A 16,523-nucleotide genomic window follows, 5' to 3' on the forward strand; every position below is an offset into this window, starting at 1 on the left:
GCGGAGCGGGGGAGGGAGGGAGGGGCGGCGTCCCGCCCCCTCGGCCGCCTCACAGCCAATGGCGCGCCGCGGTGAGGCGGATTGACAGCGCGGGCGACCAATGGCTGCGAGGGCCCGCCGCCAGCGCCCGAGCGGCCCCTCCGGCCCAATGAGTCTTCTGAGGACACTCCGCCGCCAGGGGCCGGGGGGAGCCCCGCGGGGGCGGGCGGCCGGGCCCCCGCGGCCAATCAACGCCCAGGGTAGCGTTGATGGGCGGCGCGGGCGGCCAATCAGAAGCGCGTGCGGGGGGGGGGGGGGATATGGTCACGCAGAGAGGGAGCGGGGGCGGTGGAACCTCCGGGGGCGGGGCGGGGCGGGGCGGGGCCGGCGCCTCAGAGACCCCGGGCAGGGGAAGGGCTCGGCCCGGGCACCTCCTGCTCCGCGGGCGGCTCCGGGGCGGAGCGGGGCTGAGCCCCGGCGCCGCCAAGGTCGTTTCCCGCGGGAGGAAGGAGAGCGGGGCCGTGGGCCCGGTGCGGGGGAAGCCGGGGCGGCCGCGCCGGCACCGGTGGAGAGCCTGGGAAGGGGGTTGTGAGATCCTCGGCTTCCCTCGGGACACCGGGGCTTGGAATTGGGAAGTTGGGGTTTGCCTGTGTTTGACAGGTGTCACGGGCTCAAGGTCCTTTTTTCCTTCTTCTTTTTTTTTTTTTTAATTATTTATTTATTTTTATTTCTGACAGATTTTTTTTGAGAACAAAGCACGTCCCCAGGATCCAGCGCGATGTCGAAATTTGATCAGATGAATGAAAAAAAAAAAAAAAGAAAGTAATAGCCCCGACAGTGCAATTCCTCCTCTCGTGCTGCTGGGTGGGGGGGGGGGAATTGAAAGGTAGGAACAGTGTCAGTGGAAAGTAGAAAAGCAACATTGTTTTGAGGAATGATTAATATCGGAAGAATTTATTTTCGGTACCGGGAGGAAGTAATGCCCAGTAGGAGTTTCCAACAAATGCTGGAACCTCACCAAAAATTTAATCCTCGTGAAGGAAATGAGATACTCAAATTGTGTTTCACCTCTTCATGTCTACATGCAAACTCTTACACTAAGACCTGTTTTTTGCAGTGAAAGTATAAAATAGCTGATAAGACTTATGTAAGATAATGAGATAATGCTATCAGAATAAGGGACTACATTGGCATTTTCCCAGGCTGCAAAAATACACAGTTTTGTTTGGTTTTAAAAACTTGTTTCCTCATCAGAGTGCTATAAATACAGATTTTTTTTTTTTCCCCCATATTTTGGCATTCACAGTAATTGAGGAGCTGAAAAACTACAACCTGCAATAATTTGTTCATGTTTTTCACTTTAGAAATAGTGAGACTAATTACAGTTTTTTTCTGCTAGCTTTTATCGAAACCCAGGGAGCTGGAGCAGAGATTTCACAGTTCCTCATTTGAAGCAGGAATTGTTAAATCATACACAAAAAAAAAAAAAAAAATGGCCTTCAGATTTGTGTCTTAGCATCAAAGGCCCCTTACTATAGTGTAGTCCTTGCTATAGTGTCTTGCAAGAAATCCAGGATGGATGGTACTCAAATTGCTCTAATATGAAAAGGGAAGAAAATAAGACCATTAAGGCCATCCTGTCAGGATAAAAAAAAAGAAAAAGGAAGAAAAAAGATGGTGGGAGTAAGATATTCATTTCACCTAACCATTGGGAATAATGAATGATATTATAAGTGATCCCCATATTTTAATTGATAGCAAAAGCAGAGAATTTAAGATCTGTCATCTTTTCCCCTCCCCGCCATTAGAAAGAGGTTACAATACTTGCAAAGGATCTGCAACCTTCAGCAGTGCTCTCACTGAGTCATGCTTAGGGACTTGTGAATGCTGCACAAAAGAGGGCTTTGCATCAAATCATGTGCAATTTGGCAAACAAAATGAACAGAGTATTCACCATTCAGTGACAGATGAATGAATATATATATATGTATATACATATATACACACCCCCTCCTCCTCTTCAAAGAACTGAAAGGGGTGGGAATCTCAGGGCAGAGGACTGTCTTTTTGTAGTTCTTTTTTTCTTTAATAGCAATAGTGTAACAGAATTGAGACAGAAATTGAGCTCGTGAATTTGAGCTTGATTGTTTCTGGATGGTGAGAGTCTATAAGCAATCATCCCGCTCCACTGTACAACCTACAACAGGGGCTTCACACAACCCTCCCAGGGACAGCAGCCAAGGGAATATTTCATATCATCCCGGTGCTGCAGCTTTCCCAATATACAGCAGTTTTTCTTCAGGGCCAGCGCTGGCAGGGAAGCAATTATATGAAGGCTTTTACTTTTAAAATCTCAATTTCACAGTTACAGGTAACACAGCCTGCCTGCCAAAGGTGATTTCTGTCTGAGGTGGTTTTGGGTTTTGCAAGTTTGGTTGTTTAGGGTCAGTTGTTTAATTGTTTGCTTCAGCTGAACTAAACCAAGCTACTCCTCAGTTAGGCTGCGTTTAGAAATTGCAGTATTTCTACCCAACTGCTTCAAAACTGCTGACAGTTAGACTAATGCTGCCCAGACAAGGATCAGCTCAGCAGGGATAGTTGGTGTCCCTGGCTTGGAGATGGAGCAGCTCACCCTCTGGCTTTACCTGAGAGAACCAAACCACAAAACCCAAAGTAAAAGGAGCTCAGGCAACCAGCTCCGCTCAAGGTGTGTAGTGTGCCTGTAGCCAGGGTAGGTTCCAGGGTCTTGATGCAGCTCTCCCATCCTTGTAAGTGGGGAGTAATTCCCCTGAAGCTCACGGGTTTGAGGTTTCAAAGTCTGAAGCAAATCAGGGTCTGGCAAGAGAGGCCTGATCCCTCCCTGCTTGCATCCATGCACCTCCCAAGCAGCCAGAAATCTTTGATCCCATGCAGGTGCCCTGGTGACATGAACTCCACTTTCAGCTTCGTCTTCTAGGGTGCATCAGAAAGTGTGTATCATTTTGAAGAGAAAACTTGCTAAAAATCTTTCTCTTCTTAGCGTAATTGAGATGATTTTGTAGATATTTTCTCACAAAGACCTTGAAGCCTGGCTTTTTTACTGCACCATAGCTGTTTACAAAATAAGATTGTTTAGTTAGTTAGTGACCTTGGGGAATAACTTTAAAAACCTGTAAATACTCGCTCATATGTGAATAAAAGCAGTACATTTCCTTCATCTGTGTTTTGCTTTTTGAAAACATTCCAGTCAATTAGATTAGCAGCTAGAAATGTTTATGGAAAGAATTTTAAACCCATTTTAGAGGGTATTCATGGAAAGCAAAATTTTATCTCAAAAACACAGTCATCTTACCAGGTGTTAATTTATGTTCGCCGACTCAGGGAGTGCAAACCAGTATTATGTGTCTGATTTGTTCAGGTTGTGTATCTCTGCTGTTTATCCAGTCTTGTCTCTTTTTCTGCCCTGCTGATTCCTTCTCCTCTGCTATGCCAGGGATGGAAAACGGAACATTTTATTTGTTCGCTTCACACCTTCTGCATTTCCCTCTTGAACAGAGGGCTCCTTTCTTGAGCAACAGTGAAACTAAGCTGCTATCACAAAGCAAACTTGGGGCCCTGGAATATAAAACCACTCCCTGCAATATTTAAATTCCTTTGAAAACCATCCTCTGCCATATGTCTATAAACACTGTCCAGCTGCAATGAACTAGTAGATTCTTGGAGACCGTCTGCATTTAGCAAAGAAATAACAATATTGTGTGCTGCAATAGAGTCATTTGCCATTTTAAACATTTTGTGTAGATCTTAGGTAATTTTGATTCTTTCTCTGTTGGCAACTCTTAAGTAGAACCTGAGAACAAAGGTATACCAGTGTAATATACTTACTTTTCTTAAATGGCCTTCATCCTTCTAAACAGTTATATGAAAAGTATTGGTTTATTGCAGGACGTACAGCGTAATTGTGTAGTTTGAAAGACAGAGATTTAAGCTTAGTGTCAAAACTGCCATCACATAAACAGGCTAATGTGCGTGCTTCAGCAGTTTAGTGTCACATGCCCAATCCCTTTGCTTCACAAATGACCAAGAGAGAAGATCCAGAGCTCTTGTTGCAAGAAAACAGACCCTCCCTTACCTAATGGCAAAAAGTTCTGTAATGTTTTATCCCTAAATCATGCCATCTGCACACATGTTTGTAAGCTGCTCCTTCACTTTACACTGTGCTGCTTCTGTTGGTTACAACGCTGTCAGCTGTCCAGTGCCTGTGTCCCCACACAGCACTGTCAGACACCAACCTTTCGTGTAATTTTACAACTAAAATTACTTCCCTAGTATCTTGTAGATGCTTCTGCTCAAACAGCTTTATTGCCTGGTTTACAAACATTTCCAACCTAATCCATGAACGTATAATGCACTGAGCTTCTGGTATTATTCCACTACCAGAAACCATGTGACATTTATTATATTAAAGTACTGAATACTTCACTCTTAAGTCCAAAGTCTGAACCGCAATTTAAATATGTTCTTCCCCTCACACTACATTTATCATAGAAATTAGCAGAACTTTTATGTGGGCCTCTTAAATACGTAAGGGGTGCTTGTGTGCAAACTTCCACAGCCAGGTGTGCCACCTGCAGCACCTCAGTATTGCCAGCTGTCATCTGACTGCAGCCCATTCAGGGCAGAGGCTGTATGGTTTTTCCTGCTTAGGAATGGAGTTTCATAAGTGTAACACTGTAACACTGACAAAAATACAATAAATAATAGCACTGAACCGAGCACAATTCATCTGTCAAATGCCAAGGGTCAGGTACTTGTAGCAGGGATGCTTTTGTGTGGTCCATGAGAACAAGATTTACTTCTAGAAAATACCCAGTGAGATATTTCAAACACAAAAACTCGAGAAAACAAAGCTGCACGTGGAAAAGGATGCTGAATTCAACAGGAAACTCCCATGAGGTGTTTGTCCAGCTTAACTTGCAAGTGCCTCAAAGTCAGGATTTTATTGTAGGAGAACTACCAGACATTTGTTGTGAGGCATGGTCACCAATTTCTTACACACTGGTGCTGGAAGAAAATGGAGTGTAAATGAAAGGAACAATTTCAGTCATGGCAAAAGCACTTTTACATTTTAATCATGCTGCAGAAAGGTCAAGGCTGGATCTGTGTCGGTGCAGAGGGATAATTTGCTTTTATGGTTTAGGAATGTGCCTCTCCAAAACTGAAGCAGTAGGAGCTGGGGAATAAAACAAAATTTTCCTCTGTAGTCTGTTGATTCTGATGCACTTTTAAAACAGCCTTCCAGAAGCATCCTGAAATTTTACCAGCATGGTCAGATGAGAAGGGGTGTTTTCCCTTTCCCAGGACACTTCCCATCCCCTTTCCATCAGCTTGTTTTTGACCATTTGCAGCCTGCTCACCTTAGCAGGGCCATCAAACAGAGTTCTGTGAAACCTCTAAAGGAGTTGCATAGGGGTAATAAGAATTTTCTTTCTCTTACCCATTTTTCAGACCCAGTCCCACAAGACCAGGTCATGACACAGCTCCCAGTGAGATGTCACATCGAGGTTTAAAACTGTGGTCAGAAAGTTGCGCAGGGAGCTTGTCGAGAGAAAGTGAAGTGCTCTTGTTCTGAGGCCAAATGTTAAGCACCATCCCCCAGTTCTAGTACCATTTTTTAATGATCTGAATCTTTTACACATGGAGAGGGTCAGGTTGGAAGGGACCACAGTTGGTCATCTGGTCAAACCTCCCTGCTCAAGCAGGGTCATCCTAGAGCACATTGCACAGGATTGTGTCCAGACAGTTCTGGAATATCTCCAATGAGAGAGACTCTGCAACCACTCTGGGCAACCTGTTGCAGTGCACGGTCACCCAGGTGGTAAAGAAGCTCTTCCTCATGTTCAGGTGGAACTTCCTGTGGATCAGCATCTGCCCATTGCCTCTTGTTCTATTGCTTGGTACCACCGGGCAGAGCCTGGTCCATCCTCTTGGCACCCTGCCTTCAGATACTGATAGACATTGATGGGGTCCCCTCTCAGCCATCTCTTCTCAGGGATGAACAGGCCCAGTTCCCTCAGCCTTCCCTCATCAGAGAAATGCTCCAGTCCCTTGATCAACTTTGTAGCCTTCCACTGGACCCACTCCAGGAGCTCCGTGTCTCTCTTGTGCCAAAGAGCCCAGAATTGGACACAGTAAAATACTACAAATTTTAATAATTTTTAAAAGCATAATGCATTAGCTGTTTGCAGCTGGTTATGCCGTTCCACTCCAAGGAGAAAGACCCCCGTCGCCGTTATTTGTCTGCCAGCATTGCTGCAAGCCTCAGCCCTCCGGGGAGTGCGCCTGCGGTTGGTGCCGTACATCCCCCCCTGCAGCAGGAGACAGCCCCGGAGCCTGCAAGGCCGCATAGATAAGCCTGGAGCTGAGTGCCCTACAAAAACAGAGGTAAAGTGATTTGCTTAAAGATTTACTTAAAGATAAGACCGAGAAGACACCCCCACCCCTTGATCGCTTTAGCCCTGCCGTGCTGATGAGCTGCAAAGAACAGAGTCTCTCAGGTGGGGCAGTGGTTAATTCAGTGAGAAAGCAGAAGAAAAATGTCTTGCTACAGATTTAATTCCCACACTCGTCCTCTGTTACCTCTGTTGTAAACCTGAGGGCCCGCACACAGGCAGGAGTGTTTCTGTTAGAAGTGCTTCTGACAATAAATATTGTGAAAATCAGCATTGTTTTGTTAAAAAAAGAATGGATGTGCACCTCCAGTGACCTCTATTTTTCACTTCACTGAAGTGATTATAAATGGCTTTACTTCTCCATCAGTGCCTTTGCTGTGAACACTGGGCATTGTTTTTACCTCGTTGCCCGTATCCAGGTGTACTGAATTTTTTTACTCACATTTCCAAATGCTGCCTCTGCCCCAAACTGGGGCAGACTGTGCTCCTGCAACAGCACTTCAAAACTCATTGCTGTGGTTATCCATGCTGAAGGAGCGCCCAGGGTCGATGCATGGGTACCATTTCCATCCACAGCTCTGCTTGGTCCTCATTAATTCACCCACCATCACGGGAACAAGACAGGGGCTGGAGAGACGTGGGTGACAAGGGTGCTGGACCATGGGTCTGTCCTTCAGGGAGTGAGTGTGGGAGCTGTAACGAGGCCCTGTGGTCGGGAGAGCTTCAGATGTCATGGGCCAAAATAAGGATCAGGGCTCAGCCTGGGTAGTGGGAAGAGACAACACAGGGAAGCGCCTGGCAGGAACTGGGGAAATCTGCCAAGCTCAAGAGAGAGGTCTCCCCCTCTCTGGGCTGTATCCAGCCCTGATGAGGAACAGCCAAGCTGATGCCAGGAACTGGAAAGTGAAACTGCGCAGAGAGGGAAAAGAAAAAAAGAAAAGGCAAAACGGGAAAGATATCCAAGCTGCAAAGGAGGAAACAACACCAGAGTGAAAAGCCAGCGTGCTGGAAATAATTTGTTCAGACTGAATCCGCTAACGGAGGGGCAGAAATTTTGCTGTGCTTGGGAATGTCGCACTTGGAACTTGTTTATTGACAGCATTTCTTTTGCTCCCCCTCCTGCGCTGAGCTAAAGCCAGTGAGTGAGATGGAGGGAGGGAGAGAAGGAGGGAGAAAAAGCGAGGCCAAGAGCCTTCTGCGGTCGGTGGGGGCCTATAAATAGCCAGTGAAGTCTTCTAATACCGATCGGGTGCGTCACCACGGCCCTCCCCGGCCCCGCTCAGCAGCAGCCGAGCCAGCGGGAGCGGGAGCTGCGGCGGCACCCGGAGCCGAGCAGCTGGGCTTGGCACGGATGGAGCCGGGAGAGGGAGGCCGGGAGGTGCAAAGGGGGTTGAACGCTGCCTGCCGCAGTCAGGCTCCGGGAGAAAGGGGGTGGGAAATGATCCATACGTTCCCCACAAGCCGCCTCGCCTCGCCCGAGTGTTGCAAAGTGTATTCTAGTTCTCACTCTTGGCACCGGTTGGCATCGGTAAATGCTTCTTACTGGAATAAATGGGTGTCCAAGGTCTATGCCTACGCCTGACTTGGATGTTGGGAGGATTTCTGAAGTCCTGCTGTGCTGTTTGCTCCCCCTCCTCGCTCCTCCTCTCGCCATACTAAGGGTCAGAGGAGGAAGAAAGGGTGCTGGATGCAGCAAGATGCACGGCTGGTTCAGTGCCACCAGTTAGTGAACCCTCCTCTGCAGATTTAAATGTTACCCTCAAAGTGATTAATGGCAAAAGTCTGAGGGATGTTAGAGTGCATTTCTAGCCCAGATTTCCCATCCCTGTAACCATCAGTCCGCAATACTGTAGATAACGCTCCCATAAATAAAGCTGCTGCTCCCGCCTGGCCTTTTTAAACCATTGCTGTCTAATCCAGATTTCAAGGCTAGGGTGCTAGAGGACCTGATGCTTGCTTCTCTGAGCTCCTTCTATCAGCCCCATAGCAGCAAGCTTGCTACAAAGAACTTGTATCTAAGGCAGTATAAAATGCTTGCATAAATACAGGGACAACTTTCTGTACTAATTAAAATGAAACTCAAGTTACTTTCCCTTTTTTTTTATTTTTCTAAGCATCTGATCTGCTTCATATCAGTCATTTCTCCATCTGTTTTGTATTCCTTAATTCCTCCTTGCAATTGGCAAACTTGGATGTGATTTGATGTATATTTGTAGGAGCGCAGTTAAGGGAGATCTCTTCATCAGATAGTAGTTAGATACTCACAGTATCACTGGTAAAAGGACGAGGATGGACTGGCCAGATCTCAGTGGTTAAGTCTCTTCCAAAAGAAATTTTCAGTTATGGAGCATTGTTGAAATTGCTCACTTCAATCTAATGGAAAGAAGTGGAGTAACCCACTGACAAATTCTTCCTATCTGGGTCTATTTGCTAAAACTCAGCCTGTTAAGCAAGAAGATGCCAGGCTGACACAGTCAGGTCTCTCTGCCAAGCCAATGCCATGAGATATGCTTCTTTTCAGGGAAGGTGGTAATTTCTCCCACAGAGATTTGGGGCTCTCTGTGGGGTCTACCAGCACCACATCAAGGTCCAGTGGAGGAATCATCTCTCTGTGACATCACACCGCATCCAGCAACTGGACACCCCTTCAGGCATCCTGATTTCCTAAATTTCCTGAAGGTATTGAAGCTCTGGAGCAGTGTGGGGTTGGCTAAGAGAAGCCTCTGCAAGAGGGGGGGCAGCTGTCCTTGGATGTTTGAATAGCCAGTGGGTTTACCAGTACAAAAAACAGCAAAAAGAGGGGATAATGAGCATGGTGGTTAATCTTTTAGGGTATCAGTGGAGATTTGGCACTGGCATTTAAGGAGCAGCCCATGGTGGGCTTTGCTGTGTCAGGGGAGACTGCAGTGCTTGCAGCAAGTGATAAAATATCACTGAGAAAGAACAGGACCATCCTCATGTAGGAACAGCTTGCTCCCAAGCTGAGGGTTTGACTCCAAGCATTATTGTTTTCTTGGTATCTGAAAGGCTTAAACTTCTTGTTTTTGAAGCACTTGGTTTTGAAAGTATTTTGAAAGGATGGATGCAGAAAGAAGAACTGCCTCCTCCAAAAAAAACCCCACCCTAAAATCCAGTGAATAAAATTCTTGATGTGAAACTTCTGTCTAGGCTGACTTTTAGAGGAGACAGTGGATTTGGAACCAATCAGTAAATTACTATAATAATATTATCTCATCTAAAATATCAATATTATAAGTTGTGTTCTGAATGTGCAAGCCAGGCTCACCCTCAGATGTGCTCCCTTTGTACCCAAGCCAAGTTCTGTACAGGTTGCAAGAGCCTGGGAGGGAGGCAGTTGTGACCTGCCCTGTTTTCTCCACACCAGACAAGGCCCGTTCCTGAGGATGTGATGTCTTGGGTGCCCATGTTCTTCTGGTCACTCCATCATGCCAGAAGTCTCTCCATCAGGCTGCTTTGTTCCCCAGCTCTGCTCTCAGCAAAGCACAGCTAAAGCAGGAGCAGCCTCCCCAAGCAGACCTGTCTCAGTCCAGGGCAAACCTCAACCCCCCTTTCCCCATCTCCCAGCAGCCACCTCCCTGTCATTATTAATATAAATAAATTTGGGGGTGTACATCTTTTCACAGGGAAAAAATAAAACATGTGACTGAAAAGAGGTTTAAAATATTTTGGTTTTTTCTAATGGTGAGGTCCATGCTGGTAGCAGGTCTGATACGAGCTGGGATCTACCTTTCTGAACTGCAGTCATGAGGATTACTCACATATCTAAAAATAAGCCCGTGCTGAAATTCCCCTGTTGGATTAAGACCTAAATCCTGCAATTGTCACTTTTCCCACGAGTGTCAATGGCTTAACTAAATATACTGTCCACATTGCTGATGTTCCCAGATTGTTTCTCTTTTCCCTTTTACTAGAACTCCTCCATGTTTCTGTAAGTTTATTTCACTTTTTGGTTTCCTTACTTTTTCTTTTCACCAATTCATCACCTTTCCTGCTATATCCCTTTCCCCAGCTGTATATGATCTCTCATCCTGTCCTTTCCATTTCTTCTACAGCCTTCTCTGCCCATTTGCCACCCATTGCTTAAAACTTGGGAGAAACTACCCAAACTACACATTCCTGCAAGCGGTGGAAAAAAATATGTCCAAATTGACCCTGGATTTGTGTCTCTTCCACGCAAGAGCTGATAGAAGTTTATCCAGTGTTGGGGCAACTTGCTGGTAGGGATTCTCTAATGTCTAATAAGAACTGTGCTGACATGAAGTCATTTCAAGGTGACAGTCTTTTGGATCACTCTGATGAAAAAAGTGGGCTTAGTCACATGTGAGGAAGAAACCAAGAGCAAACACTAGGAAAAGGCAAGGATTTCATGTGATTCCAGTGTTTTGTTCTGTACTTTGAAACAAAAAAAGGGTCATGAACAGGGTTTTAAGTGCTGATAGATGCCTGGAGTTTGATGGCACCTGTGTGCAAGGAGAACATGAAACCCTCTTGAAGCACAATTACCTCTACAGGCACCTTACCTGGGTGCAAACCCACCAGCTCTGGTCTTGGATAGGAAAAGTTAAGACACAAGCATAATTTCTCATAATGCAGCATAAGCTCCCCCCATCCTTATTTACAATAAAAAGCTCTCTCTGGCCAGGAGGAAATAATTTTCCCTCTCTGAGCTGCTTTTTTTTTCTGGAATGGAGAGGGTAGGATGTGACAGCAAAAAGGGCATATGGCACGTTGGTAAGGTGGCACTGTAGGGATGTAGGGTGTTGATCCTTTTGTTTTAGGGCCATTCTGGAATGGAGAGGATAGGGTTAGGGTTAGGGTTACGGTTAGGATTTAGGGTTTAGGGTTATGGTTAGGGTTAGGGGTTAGGGTTTAAGGTTAGGTGTTAGGGTTAGGGTTTAGTGTTAGTGTTTAGGGTTAGAGTTTGTGTTAGGGGTTAGGGTTAGAGTTAGGGATAGGATTTAGGGGTTAAGGTTAGGGTTGGGGTTTAGCGTTAGGGTTAGGATTTAGGGTTAGGGTTATGGTTGTGGTTTAGGTTTAGGATTAGGGTTAGGGTTAGGGTTGGGGTTTAGGGTTAGGGTTAGGTTTAGGGTTACAGTTAGGAGTTAGGGTTAGGGTTAGGTCCTTCCTCACCACTGCATTGATCAGTGTGTCAAAGAGGTCTTAATTTGAGTAGTTTCCTAATGTACAGTGTGTGCAAGATTAAGCTTTTTTTCAAGAATTTACTGGTACAATAGAAATTTATTTCACAATAAGGAGAACAGTTGCCGTTCTAAATATCACAGCCTGAAGATACACACTTTGTTGTTCTGTTCCAAAGGACACTTTTGTTTCAAATTCCCTCCTTTCAGGAGCTTCCTCTTCTGAAATTTCTCGCTGTTGTTAAGTAGCCCAAAGGGGGATTTTGTGTGTGTGTGTGCACACATGGGAAGTTTGGCATAATTCATTCAGGATATTGAGGTAATGGGGTTATTCTAAGCATGAAACAACCTAATTTTCATGCCTTTTGGAAGCTGTTCTCTTTGCTTAATTTCAAATTGTTTCCCTTTCAAAGAGCTACTCCTGTACGTTGCAGCTGATGTGGCTGATATGAGACCACGTGCTGTGGACACCACGGCAGCACATCTGACCATCCAGGAGTGATCCTGACACGGGCACCAGGCCCTTCTCCATCACCCGGGGTAAGTCCCATCAGTGTGAGCACAAGCCATGGGTAGGGCCAAGGTGGAAACCACAGCCTCTGGTCTCCTCACTCACTCCTCCTGGAAGGCCCACTCCATCACCTGGAGGTTTAATGGTAACCCCCCCAAAACAGATGGGAGTATCCTTCAAATTTTGCCTCACTTTGTTCATTGCCTCACTGGGCTGAGTGAACTGTGATTTTTACAGAGTGCACTCAGATCCTCATCTCCTCACCAAAAAGAAGAGGCAAGCAGTAGCACCTGCTCTTACAAGGGACACATCCTCCACTCCATTCCACCCACCTCATGCTAGTCCCATTAACCACAGGTTAGATACTCTGAGTGTATTTAGGGGTCTGGAAGTGCAACAGATGCCTAAAATCCCACTGACAGTACAGGGAATTAGGTGCTGAACTGGCTGAGATGCTTTTAGACCTTCCCACCCCACAGCAAACTTCTGCTGAACTCCTATAGCGTATCTTTAGGGATGAAATTGGGAGTTTGACCCATGAGCTTGCACATTGTGCGTATGTTCTTTGCTGAATGAAAGCCAAGGGGTGTGAGCCTTTGAAATCCTTTCCCTCAGTTTGATAAGACAACGATTTATAACTGATTTTTGCCATATCCCTCTCCTTCTCACTATTATCCTGAAAGTATATGCATGATTCTGATGGTGGTTTATGATACCTACAAACACTGCTACTATTTCAGCTAAACCCTGCATTCCTCCCACAGTACACATGATGCTGTTATTATGGGTATGTAAAACACACATGACAAGAGAGAGACAGTGATTTTGGGAGGCCAGACCCTCCATGCTCCAACACTGAGCATTGTGCCAGGCAGAGAAGGGATGAAGGCTTGCCAATGGAGGCTTTATATCATCCCAGGGTGATGCATCTGGCAGGGGACCAGTGCAGCTCCTGGCATCCTTTCTCCCCATCTCAGGGTGCTTCTGATTTATGCCTGGCTTCAGTGGCCCTCCAAGGGCTCTCCCAATCCAGGGACATCCCTTATCTCCTGGCCATCTCCCATGATTTTCTCCCAAGCTTGGTTTTGGGCAGAGAAGTAAGGATTGCCATGCTTGTAGTTGGCATATCTTGAGATCCTAGTTATGCAGGAGGCTGTAAGCTTTTGACAGACAAAATATCTGTTTTAAATGTGAATTAATCTATGAAACAGCTACTGGTGGTGAAACTGAGCATATATGTCCCTGGCAGCCAAGAAGGGGGCATTCCCAACCCCCAAAGCTCACAAAACAAAACAGAATTACACTGAAAATTTAACTCCAAACTGTGAAATGACAACCAAAAGAAAGGCTTTTGTTTTCCCTCTCCTTTTTTTTCTCTTGAACTGAACAGTACCTAACTGTTTAACATGCAGGGAAGGATTAGTTATGTAGGGCTCTTGTGTAGGTAAAGCACCACGTCCTTGGCCCTCTGCCCACATAGCGCAGTGCGGGATCTCTTGTTACAAATTGCAGCTGTGTAACATAACAGGAAATGTGGGGCTTTAAGTTATTCCACTGGAAAGATTAATTATTTGGAAAATAGTTATGCAGCAGCTTTGTGTATTTTTGGAGCAAAGGTGACCAGCACCTTCTTCAATTTAAAGAAAGAAAGTCGCTGGGAAGGAAGAAAAAGAGGAGCTCTGGGGTGTAGAAGAGTTGTGGGACAATTTTATTTTAATTTTTTTTTTTAAATAATATTTGAGTCATCTGCTGTCATGGAAGGAGCAAAGCTGAGCTTCAAAAAGGACAGCCCTGGCAGGGTGAGGGTGGTGGAGGAACGAGACTTGTTGGATTCAACTGGACCTTGACCTTTCCCATCCAAAATTCCATTCATCTCCTTAGGGGAAGATGCAGGAATCCTGCTGATGGAGGAGATAGATGAGAAGTGAATTTGGAGGCACAGGCTCAGCATGGTGGGTCGTGATCTCCTCAAAACATGCTGCAAACAGCCTGTGGTAAGACACCGTATTCTGGAGAGCCTCCTCCCTCCAGGCAAACACTCCTGATAAGGCAAACACAGTGTCTAGAGGGGAACAGAGGGGCAGAGAATGGGGTGACAAGTGATATCTCCCCCTCATGTCACAGAAATAGCGTGGCCAGCAGGACCAGGGCAGTGATCATCCCCCTTACTTGGCACTGATGTGGCTTCACCTTGAATCCTGTGTTCCGTTTTGGGCCCCTCACTACAAAAAAGACATTGAGGTCCTGAAGCATGTCCAGAGAGGGGCAATAAAGCTAGGGAAGGAGCTGGAGAAGCATTGGAAGAGGCTGCCGTGGGAATTGGTGGACTCACCATCCCCAGAGGTATTTAAAAGACATGTGGCACTTGGGAACATGGTTTAGTGGTGGCCTTGGCAGTACTGCGTTAATGGTTGGACTTGAAGACCCTAAAGTTCTCTTCCAACTTAAAACAACTCCATGCTTCTGTGTCTGCCCGTCCCTGAGCTTCTTTATATAGCTGAGTTCACAGGATTTTAATTTGCTCCTCCGCGTGTGAGCGACCACCCCAATTAAAGGAAACCACTGAAACAGCCAAGGCGCTGCTGCAGTGCGTGGGCATGGGCCACAGCCAAGCTCTGCCATTGCCTCTGCACATGCTTCCCAGTGACTTCAGAGAGATCTGTGGCCAAAGCAAAATGTCTCCCTGATCAGGATTCCTCCCAGCATCCAAGTTTGCTTAAATACTGGAGCCCTCTGGAGGGATGTGGTTTGGATAAAGGAGTGGTAGCTATTTTTAGGCAGCACAATGCACCTCTTAGTATAAGTTTTTCCACTCAGACACTTAACCCATGACCATTTTGCAGGAGCAGCTATCCCAGAGCTAGCTTGGAGCTAACCTGGTCACCTGGGACTTTTGCCCACAGCTTTGGTGGAGACCTGGTGGTCCCTCTCTGTTTGCTGAGCTAGAGCTGCCAAAATGAAAGCCCCGAGGGAGAAGCCCTTCTGCATGAATATCTCTGTGGGTTTCGGGATGAACCTAGTGAAAACAGTGACTTTTGGCCTGGCACTTGTGCTCTTGGACTCCTCTCCTCTCCTGCAGGCAGAAGGAACAGGAAAGAAGTGCCCCAGGAGCAACAAGATGTAGAACCCAAACCGTGTCCGTCTTCCCTCCTTCCATCAACATGCTGGGGAAGCCTGTTTTCAAAGCAGCCCATTTTTCACGATCCACACTGGGATAGGGATAATTAATAATAGATTAATAATAGCAAGAGGCTGCATTCAAGGTATAAATGTCCCGTAATTGATGCAGGACAGCCCATTATTTTCAATTTTTACATTTCAGGTCTTGGCAAAGCACAGCATCAGTTTAAGAAGGGGCATAAAGAAAGTTTCTTATAAAATCAAGAATGCCTCCTACGTAAGTAGCAGACCAAACAGAGAGAGCAGTCTCTTAAACTTTCCAAGTTTTTTATTTCTGCCTCATTTGCTGCTACCTCAGACTAACCAAAAATTCTATGTTTGTCTAATATAAAACCCCCTATTTTTGCAAAACTCTTGAAGCCACAGTAGTTTAGCTCTACCACAATAATTTGCCACTCTGCTATAAAAAATGTTAATATATGAAAAAACCGAGTGGATATCTAAGAAAAAAAAAGAGCAGGAAATTATTTAATTTAATGTAGAGACATTTCAGTGCACTTGATAGAAGACAGAAGGCATATTTTTCAACAGCCAAAAAACACTAATAGAAGGCTACTTTCTTCACTGCATCTGCACCTCATGTGGCTGTTGGCTCTTTTATACCCATAAATGCATCCCCAAAGCAGATATCCACAAAATCCTTCCGGTGTGGGACATGAAGAATCCCACTCTGCTCCATAGCTGTAACTCCTGCCAGGAGAAATATCTCCTCTGTCTTTTGGGCCACTGACTACAGGGACAACCCAGGATGACAAAACTCTTTATTTTCCCTCCAATTTTTCAGACAACTGCTTGAAGTTGGGTGAGACAAACAGAAGGCAAAAGTGAGGTGTGTGGGGAAAAGGTCAATGCATAAACCTTTTCCAAGGAAAAAAGAAGTCACTGTAAATAGCAGAAGGGTGGTTAGGTCCGAGGTTAGCAAAGAGTTCAGCTGAGAAACAAGGGCAGCATAGATAAGCTGAGAAGCTTTCAAGAAACCAAGTCTTTTTGGAAAAGCAACCAATCTTCTACCTTTGACAGTCACCTGAAGACAGAAGGTGCCTGGAAGAACAAGATTTTGGTGCCAGCTCGCGAACGACCTCATTGTGCAACCAAAACTGACATCAGAGAGGTTGGTTGACACAATGGTCTTTTGAGTTTGCCAAAGAGCCAGATGTTCCTTGCCATCGGGAAATTGTCTTCCACACCTGGGCATCTGGTTCCTGTAGCTGTCAGTGAAAGAAGGGCACAGGCACATTGTATGGAGGTGCAGGTGGCACATGG

This window comes from Corapipo altera, unplaced genomic scaffold, assembly GCF_003945725.1.
Source record: "Corapipo altera isolate COAL_440 unplaced genomic scaffold, ASM394572v1 94, whole genome shotgun sequence".
NCBI classification, from domain to species: Eukaryota; Metazoa; Chordata; class Aves; order Passeriformes; family Pipridae; genus Corapipo; species Corapipo altera.